Here is a 10853-nt window from a genome sequence, read left to right on the forward strand (position 1 = left end):
CATTCAGAGAGGTAAGGTAACCACTAAACAAATAAGCCACCAAGCATAGTGAGAGGTGGCAGAGGAAACTGAGAAGAAATATATTCATTCTACCAATACGTATGTATTATTATGTTCCTCTGCCTCTGACAGGCTCCTCTGCTTTGGAGGGTGAAGGAAGAAACAAGCATTACCTATTGATGAGACCCCTGGTGTGCAGGACAAAAGGAAAATACGTCATGGCACCTGCTGACAGACCTGCAGGCAGGAAGCACCCAAGATGGGCAGAGCCATTTCCCCTGCTACTACAGATCTGTCTGTTAGAATAACATTGTGGTTTCCTTCCTGGACAAGCAAGCTTTGCTCAAAATGTGTAAATTCAACGCATAATTTCTCACAGGAAGAACATTTCAAATGTGGGTTGCAGTATCTTAAGAAGACATTGCAAAAGGCCTAAAGATAAAAATTGCACAGGAGGTGGACACTGGGGCGGGACGGGAAGCACTGGCTTGCCTTCGTGCTCTTTTGCTTCGTTGGAATAGAGCTCGAGGTTCTTGTGCAGTTCTGAGGCATCGGCCTGACAGTTTCTGAAAGACTTGTTTTTTTCCCTCTTTCACAGACTTCTTCCATCACATTAGATGAACTTTTTTGGTGCAAAAAGAGTGGCAGTGATTCCAAGGAAAGGAGCTCAGAGATGAAACTGTGATGTGTAATCTGTCAAATCTTCAAAAGACCACTGCCAAAACCAAGAGATGCCTCTCTTGCAGAAAGGCGGTAGGAGAGACCGTGGCCACTTCCGACAGCACGTGCGGCTTGCATGAGCCGCAATCCGATGAATTTACAATAAGAACTAGAGCAGCACAGGCTCCTGAAAGAGGAAACTCTTATTACTGATGCACTATGGTCGTTTCCTTACTGATCTCTCCAGCTCAGATCTCTTTTTCCAATTTAATCCACTTCACACCAGCTCTCAGATTGATTTTTCTATTGAATCACCACTCTGGTGCACCTACCCTCCTAAATCATTCTAGACTCCTTAGCCCAATTTTCCCAAATCTTTATTTCCTTGATGATTCTGTCATATCAATGTACCATCTATATTATTACTTCCTGAATATTGATTAAATTGCCTCATTTACTTTACATCACTGTAAGCAATATTATAATTACTGTTTCCATATTTTCAATGTACATGAATATAAACATCTAACTTTAAAATGTCCATCATGTACCACCAGAAATCACCTTGTGAATCCCCTGGTGGCACCACACTTTGGGAAACGTGATTCAAGGCCTGCCCGTGGTTCCCACCAGGCGCCTTTCACGTACCCTGCGCTCCAGCCAAAATGGACGATTCACCTTTCCCTGCACACACTGCCCACGCCCATGTTTGTCCCACCACCCGTCTCTGCCTTTCAAATCACATTAATCACTCAAAGCCCAGCCCTCCGATGCCCCCCACTCCCGAGGCCTTCCCTGACTCTGCCGGCCTGAAGGCGTCTCGCCTCTCTGAACCCTCACTGCACTTAGAGCACTGGGTACTTCTCACTTAGGACTCAGTGTTGGTCTTGAAATAGGAGGTTTGGGTAGACGCCTTCTCCTCTTTCAGAACATCTGCAGGCTTTCTGAGGCCATAGCTGGTCATTTTACAGAGGGTCTGGCTCAGTTAACACTTCTTGAAAGAATGTTTCCCCCCTCACTATTCAGTCCTCTCTTTGGTAAAACACAAATCTGACGTCATTCTCCTGCTTCTCACAAAATAAAGTTCCAATAACGTAGCAGACATAAAGAGAAAATGTCCTTCACAATTTGGCCCCAAATGTCATTTTATCCACTCTGCTATCTCCCCCCTCTCCTCCCAGCCACACAGTCTGTCTCTAGCCACACCCAATTCCTTGCTATCTCTTTGTCTGGTCTCCCTACCAGCAGCCCCTGAAACATACTTCCTCTCTAGCAAACTCCAACTCAGTCCTCTAGTGTTAGCTAAAATGGCCTCTCTTCCTTGAAGCCTTTCCTAGATCTCCTCTGTGTTCCCAAATCATTCTGTACATTTTTTAAAACATCTTTATTGGAATATAATTGCTTTACAATGGTGTGTTAGTTTCTGCTTTATAACAAAGTGAATCAGTTATACATATACATATGTTCCCATATCTCTTCCCTCTTGTGTCTCCCTCCCTCCCACCCACCCTATCCCATCCCTCCAGGTGGTCACAAAGCACTGAGCTGATCTCCCTGTGCTATGTGGCTGCTGCCCACTATCTATCTATTTTACATTTGGTAGTGTATGTATGTCCATGCCATGCTCTCACTTCATCCCAGCTTACCCTTCCCCCTCCCCTTTTATTGAAGCACTTGTCAATGATATTAGAACTTCTCCTTTAAAAGACTGCTGCTTCCTTTGGCCCATTAGCTCCCATAAGCAGGTATCTTATTCAATATCCCCAGTGCCTGGCACATAGTAGGTACTCAACATTGGTGAATGACCAATGCAAGGGTAAGAATGTAAGCTCTCTAGCCAGACCCCTGGGATTTGAAACCAAACATTGTCACTGTTTATCTTGGGAATGTTACTTAACTCCTCTGTACCTCAGTTTCCTCATTTTTAAAATGGTAATAACTCATACAGTTGTCTTAAGGATTAACTGAGTTAATAACTGTAATGAGCTTAGAATAGAGCTCTACATATTACATGCTCAATGAAGTCTATTATTTACATTATTCCCATCAAAAACCCTACGTGAGACTGGATGGGTCTCACGTAGTTCTTGCGTAGCTAGCTTGAACATGGACTGCCCCATGAATTTTCCATGTCTGTAAATGACAGTAAAGTTTTGCTTCTAAATTCCGAAAAAGTCTTCAGAAGTTGGGTGAAGAAGAAACATGGCCAAATGGGATTCATTATGGATAAAGTGATAATGTGAGTGCACGAAGATGGAAGTATTTCAATATACATACCTAAGACAATGGGCATTTATGAGTTGAAAGAACCTTGGTGAGAAATCTGGGCACCTGGGATCTGGCCCTGCCTTAACCACCAACAAACCACATGACCTCCCTGGACCTCAGTTTCCCCAGCTGTACAATGAGGAGATTAGAATGATTGATCTTTAGGGTCCCTTCCAACTCTTATGTTCTCCTTAAAAGAATCTTAAAAGGCTTTCTAGTTAGTTCCCTCATGTCTTCACCATTTAACATCACTAAACTACCAGATACCATAAGAGTAAACCAAGCGTCATTTGCCTCAAGAGTTCCCCTGTCAACCCTCCTTTAATATTACTTTTGAACTGATTAAGCTTGCATTCCATGTTTAGTGGGAAAACCGTGGTTGCCTATTTATTCAGATATACAGTAAGTCCCCTACATACGAACGAGCTCTGTTCTGAGCGGACGTTTGTAAGTCCAATTTGTTCATAAGTAAAACAAACTGAGCCTACGTACCCAACTAACACAATCGGCTATATGGTACTGTACTGTAATAGGTTTATAATACTTTTCACACAAATAATACATTAAAAAAACACAAAAGATAAATAAAACATTTTTAATCTTACGGTACAGTACCTTGAGAAGTATAGTAGTACAGTACAACAGCTGGTATACAGGGGCACGTTTGCATCTTTGAAAGTTCGCAACTTGAAGGTTCATATGTAAGAGACTTACTGTACCCATATATTTTCTGTTTTCTTTGCTCTTCATTTCTCCTGGCATCTCTGACTGTCCAGCTGGGACCATTTTCCTTCTGCCTGAAATACATTTTTATTTATTTATTTATTTATTTATTGGCTGCATTGGGTCTTTGTTGCCGTGCGACAGCTTTCTCTAGTTGCGGCGAGTGGGGGCTACTCTTCGTTATGGTGCATGGGCTTATTGCAGTGGCTTCTCTTGTTGTGGAGCACAGGCTCTAGGTGTGCAGGCTTCAGTAGTTGTGGCACGTGGCCTCAGTAGTTGTGGCTCGCAGGCTCAGTAGTTGTGGCTTGCAGGCTCAGTAGTTGTGGCTTGCAGGCTCTAGAGTACAGGCTCAGTAGTTATGGCGCATGGGCTTAGTTGCTCCGTAGCATGTGAGATCTTCCCGGTCCAGGGCTCGAACCCATGTCCCCTGCCTTCAGGGCTGGTGGACTCTTAACCACTGCACCATCAGGGATGCCCCTGAAATACATTTTGTAGTATTTTCTTTAGTGCAGGTCTTTTGGTGGCAAAGACTATTTCTATTGGCCTGAAAATATTTTTGTTTCTTGTAGTCTTGAAGGTTATTTTTGCTGGGTACAAATTCCTAGAATGGAAGTTATTTTTTTCAGGACACTGAAGGTATCATTCCACACTCAGAAGGGTGCAAACAAGCAACTTTGTCCTTTCTCACCACGTACCCAGGAAATCTGCTCTGCAGCACTCACCTTCACCACCCCTGCATGAAATCTCAGGCAGTTCCCAAAGCTTTCCTGGTCCCTTCCAGTTAATAAGAGTCCCAGTCCAGAATAATTCAAATCTCCCACTCCTCATTCCATCTAAGACTTCCCCCAGCCCTAGCCTGGGCCTATCTGAGACTAAGAAGCCTGAAGGGAAGAGACTGTGGTAACTCCCATTTCTTTATCCCATCCTCCCCCCTCCCCCACTCTCCAGGGTCAAGTACCCAAAGCAAGCAAAAGAAAGAAGGTCTTACTTGACCCCTAGACGTAGCACATGTCCACATTAGTTGCTTTCTCTCAAGGGCCACTTTGCAGGGTCTCTGAAGCCCCCTCCCCATCTTTAGCTCTCTTGATTTGGGTAAGGCCCCTTCCAGCCATGCAATCATGAATATCCTTTAAGCCCCTGGCTTCTAACTGTCCCCACCTCTGCTGGGAACTCCTCTTGCACAAGGTCTCTTTTAGGACATCCCAAGTCCAGGTCTCTCCAAAGGGCCCATGTCTGGTCCACAGGAAACACTTGTGTCATTAGGTCCTGTCATTCTCATTGTAGCCCTATCATGAGTCAAGGACCAGTTCTGTTCCCCAAACTCCAGGGGACATACATCAAGCCCTCCAGGGGTTTTCCTGAAGCCTCTTACAGCTAACTTGAAGTTGGGGAAGGAAAGCATCCCCTCCCTCACTGCTCTCCTTGGTGGAGTGCGACTGACCCTCTCTTTTTAATCTGTCAGTGTACTCTTACACTTCTCTTAGCCGAGATGATAAGGGATGCCCTTGGGTGGCAGAACCAGGTTTCATTCCATCTTTTTGCAAGTCCTACATAGTGTGATGACTATTATTTTGGATGTGTCTGTGAGGATGTGTCTATGTTCAGATTAACATTTGATTGATAGACTGTGTAAAGCAGGTTGCCTCCCTAATGTGGGCAGGCCTTGTATAATCAGTTGAAGACCCAGATAGAACAAAAAGTTTGAGTAAGAGAGAACTTCTCCTGCCTGACTTCCTTGAACTGTGTGGTCTTTTCCTGCCTTCAGACCCCAACTGAAACAATCAGATCTTCTTGGATCTTGGGCCTACCAGCTTTTGGACTAGACCTACACCATTGGCTCTCCAGGTTCTCCAGCCTGAGCACTGCAGATCTTGGGACTTCTCAGCCTCCAAATGACATGCACCAACTCCTTATAATATATATACACATACACCCTGTTGGTTCTCTTTCTCTAGAGAACCCTGCTTACACAGATAATCTTTCACTTTGCTTTAGAATGTAAGGGTCCTTAAGTACCTATGTCTTTGCCCTCAGTATTTTGGGACTTCTGCTGAAACTTAGAAACAAAAAGAAAAATCACATTAAAATAATACCAGATTGGGCTTCCCTGGTGGCACAGTGGTTGAGAGTCAGCCTGCCGATGCAGGGGACATGGGTTCGTGCCCCGGTCCGGGAAGATCCTACATGCCGCAGAGCGGCTGGGCCCGTGAGCCATGGCCGCTGAGCCTGCGCATCCGGAGCCTGTGCTCCGCAACGGGAGAGGCCACAACAGTGAGAGGCCCATGTACTGCAAAAAAAAAAAAAAAAGATATTACAAAATAATACCAGATGATTATTCTGTAAATTTTAATTAATTAATTTCCTAATTCAGATGATTCACATGAGGATCATCTAGAAGATACAATAAACATTCCGACTTAGAACTTATACCTGAACTGGTTATGTTCCTCTCCGTCCTCCATCCCCCTATAAAAGTGAAAATTAAAATGAGTATGTTATTCCCTACTCCTAAGGTTGTCCTGTGGAAACAATCAATTATCCTTTGAGTTTGCCCCCTTCTCCTGTTTCATAGTCCTCTCTTGCTTCATACATGCTTGCACAAGCACGTATACACTCCTTCCTCTCACCAGCAAACACCAGAAGCTGAAAAGTAATGAGAGGAAGCCATAGCTGCCTGATTGCTGCTGGGAAAACATTGTGAGAGGAGAGCTCAGTAACCTGTGACCATGGAGATAGTTTGTAATTAGCAAACCAAGGCCCTCACCTTCCTTCCTTCTCTAGGTATCCAGACATGGTTGGTTTAGAAACCCTGAGCCCACAGACTATTTTCCAGTAACAACTGCATAGCAACAGGATTAATATGCTGCAAACCCAGCAGTCAAAACACTGCTCATGTCCTGCTTATCAAAACCAAAATCAACAGTGGGCACATTGGGCTTCTTTTTCCAGTACTAGGGCAGACTTGATATCCTGAACTACCTTCTCCATTGAAACTAAGCACTGGAGAAAATATTTAAGCATCTTTTAAAACACACATTGCTTAGCTAGCACAAAAGGAAGGGAATCTACAAAGGCCAAAATGAAGTGAAAGCAAGAACCCAAGGAAGTAAGCAGCTACCAAGACCAGCTTTGGCCCCGAGTTTCTGTTTCAAGAGTTGCAAAGACTTGGGGTTCATGAAGTAAAGCCTGAGATCCCACTAAGGTAAGGGGTCTATTAGGAGACCCCACCCAAACCTCGTGTCCCCTCCCAAGGGCTACACCTTCAAGGTACGAGTAGATAGGAAATAATCCCATCATGCAAAAGGATATGTACTTATTTTGATCATGGTGAGTAGGGGGAAATCTCCCCAGGGAACTTGTAAAGCCAGCCGGTAAACACACTTGTTATCTGAATTAATACTCTGTGGTAGTGCCTTAAGGTGATCTGCAGAAGTCAAAGTATACCCTCTCTGGAGGAACGAAACCTCAACTGAGCACTCAAAGAATCTCTACAATTTTCCAAGGAAAATGAGCAGCTTACAGTAAGAAAAGAAAGAAGAAAAAAATCACACAATACACAAGGAGGCGAGACACGAAAATCCAAGCAGCATATTCCACCGCCCGCAAAATCAGATGACAGAGAGTTCAAATATTGGGATTAGGAGATACAGAAAACAAAATCTTTCTACAACTCCACGCGTACCTATTTTCTCCTGTCTCCAGGTATAAATCCCCACCAGCGCTCTGGCTCTCAGCCACTTTCTATTTCTTCCGAGACTCTGCCCTTGCCTTACTTCTTGTTCAACCTTTCTTTCTCCGTAGACACCTTCCTCAAGGACTAAGAACATGTCCAGATCTTTCCCATCAAGGAAGGAAGGAAAGAAAAAAGGAAAACTTGCTTCCCCTTCATCTTGCTCCATCCCTTTAGCTAAGCTTCCTGAAAGGGCAATCATAGTGAGCTCCCCACTCTGCTTTCACTCCTAAACTGCAGTCTGGCTCCAGCACAGCCGCCTCCGCTATTCTGAAATAGCTCTTACACCAGTTGTCAAGGCCCTAAATTACCATAATACCAATTCCAGTGAACTATAATCCACCTATTATTGCTGAGGTATTTGTACGGTGGCCATTCCCTCCTCAGAAGCTCTTTTCTCCCTCGGCCTCTGTGACGTCACTTTCTTCTGAGTTTCCTCTTACCTCTCTGGTCATTTCTTCCCAGTCTACTTTGAGTGTTACGTCTCTGCCCACTTCCTAAATTGCTGTTGTTCTTAAGTTTCTGTTCTCAACCCTTTTCACATTCTCCCTGGCCATATCATCCATCCTTGTGGCCTAAAACAGCCTCCTATCTCTGGGGCATGCATATAATGGCAATGTAAGAAATCTTTCCAGAGGGTACTCCCACGTGAATAGTTCTAAAAGAATCAATTTTCCAGATCCTCAATTTCCACGTGTATTCCTTCCTGGAATCAATCTGCCTCAGAATATGCCTGTGATCAAGGTGTCTTCCCTCACAAGCTACCTCTCACTCATCTGAAATCCGATTACAGTACATTTCTCCTGAGTTTATATAAAAATCTTTTGGCCAGCAACTTGAAAAATTCCTTAGGTATTGAGACCACTAACAATGACATTAATATAGTGAATGACTATAACATGGGTAGCAAATGCTCTTGTAAGTTAGAAGGGTTCCAGCTATGCTTTAAATAAAATTGAAGAAACACTAAAGTTGTCAGCTGATTGATCATTAGAAATAGTTTTTGATGATAGATCAGTATGTGAATTGGGGCATACAATTCAGAAGGGGTTTAAAGAATTGATTGACATTGCTATAACAACTCCTTCCCTCCTCATCTACTTATTTGTCTAAACAAAGTTTCTTCGCATTAATATCAAAGCAATAAAAAATATTAAGGGAATTTATGCTGAGCCCTGTATTGTTCTAGCAATAAGGAATATTCATTCATAGATATATGAACTAGTAGAAAAAAATCCCAACCCCACCAATCTCACTAACAGATGCATTTCCAGTAATATTTTATGTTTAATGATTGCTTATTTATATTGTATTTGTTATTTTAATTAATTGTATACTAAGAATAATTTTAATGATAACTCAGCCTAGAAGAAATTAATTAACACTCAGAGCCTTATGGTCTCAGAAGGAAACATTAATCTCTTTTAATAAACATATAATAATATTTGTTTTAACAAGTATAAAAGAACATTCAAGAAAAATCTTTCACACATAAAAATGCATTGCTTTAGGATTACACTTTATGGAAAAAGTGAAATAAAATACAAGTTTAAGAAGAAAGAAAGACATAAAATTTTCACCATATTAAAGAGGAGCTTTTTCACGTACTTTTTAAAATAGATGTTGCATATATACAAATGTTAGATCATTATGTTGTACACCCAAAATTAATATAATGTTGCATGTCAATTATACCTCAATTTAAAAAATTATTTTGAATTAAGTTTCTCATCAATGAGGAATGTTTAAAAATTGAAGATATCATCAGCTACAAGTCTTGATCAAAAATTTCATGTTGCCATTTCAAATATCAAATCTGATAAAAGAAAAGAAATGGATGATGGTTGGTAGCCGATCACACTGGTATTTAGTTTCCATTGAATGCATCAAAATGAGAGATGTGACCATTTTCTTTTAAAATGTCAAAATTTGAAATACATCAGAAATGACATCTTTTGCATATACTCAAACTTATAATAAATAACTTTATATGTCAACAATGTGTGGGGGTAAATACTGTACAATTCCATTTATATAATATTGTGTAACAGGAAAAACTAATCTATAGTAAAAAAAAAAACAACCAAACAGTAGTTTTCTCTAGGAGAGGTGGGGTCATGGATTGACTGGGAAAAGGTACAAGGGAACTTTTCAGTGGTGATAGTAATGTCCTATACCTTAATAGGGTTTGGAGTTAGAAAGGCAAAAGTATTTGTCAAAAATCATCAAAGTGTATGCTTAAAATGTGAACATTTCATTCAGATAAATTTTATCTAAAAAAAGAAAGACTATAAGCAAATATTTGAACTATAGTTACTGTTATTCATTCGGAAGAGTTTAGGGGTAAAATGTATTGTCTAAAATTTATCTGGAAATGTATAAAAAATAAGATAGGCTGACAAATGGACAGATGTAGAGGTAAGTAATGTAACTAAAGTAAAATAAAATTTTTTTAAGTTCAAACGTTTTTATTAATTCAAACTATTTGTTGTAGTTCCAAAAAACTATGATTTTCACAATAAGGGCTACTTGAAGGCTTTCTATATTCTTTGATGTAAGCAGACATTTGCTAAACGGAGATGAGAGTTGGTGTGAATTTTAAAATTTTAAATGCAGCTTATTTCTTAAAGTAGAATAATATCTGCAATAATACAAACTGAAGATTGAATCTGATAAAGCGTAATATTAAATCTGATTTGTTATGAGCAAAAATGCTGGTATATTACATTTTTGGGTGTACTATGCTACTAAAATGCCTTAAGGGTAATTTGAGGATGCAGATGGAATTATATGACTTTTAATAAACTAGAAATAAGTTACGTATGGGTGTGCTTGACTGACGTATGCCCTACCAACAGTATGTCACAAAAATAGAAATATACAAAAATGTTATACATCACTAGATATTGATTCTTGTAAATCATGATAAAAGTTGATTGGAATTTTTTTTATAACATCTTTATTGGAGTATAATTGCTTTACAGTGGTGTGTTAGTTTCTGCTTTATAACAAAGTGAATCAGCTATAGAAGAATCTAGGTGGCGAGTATATGGTTTTCACTGCTCAATTCTTTCAGCTTTTTTGTATGCCTGAAAATATTCATAATAAAATATTGGGGGAAATGTGCAAGGGAGAATATTTTTTTTCATAATTCTTTTAGGGAACATGTGAGCAAAAGTTTGGAGACCACTGGTTTCTATTATCAACATTTGCTGATGAATTTTTAACTTAAACTTACAGTCCAAACCTCTCTCCAGAATCTCTATCATATTTCCATCTGTCTCCTGGACACATTATCTGGATTTCCCATCACATTTAAAACTCAACAGATCTAAACATGAATTGATTGTCTTCACATGTCAGTTAAAACATCATCAGCTACAAGTAACAGAATATAAGTGTCAAACAAAATGAGGGTTATTTTTCCTACATAACAAGAAACCAGGAGATAGGTGCCTGCTGGTATTGGTTC

The sequence above is a fragment of the Lipotes vexillifer genome, unplaced genomic scaffold (assembly GCF_000442215.2).
Source record: "Lipotes vexillifer unplaced genomic scaffold, Lipotes_vexillifer_v1.1 scaffold998, whole genome shotgun sequence".
In the NCBI taxonomy this organism is placed as follows: domain Eukaryota; kingdom Metazoa; phylum Chordata; class Mammalia; order Artiodactyla; family Lipotidae; genus Lipotes; species Lipotes vexillifer.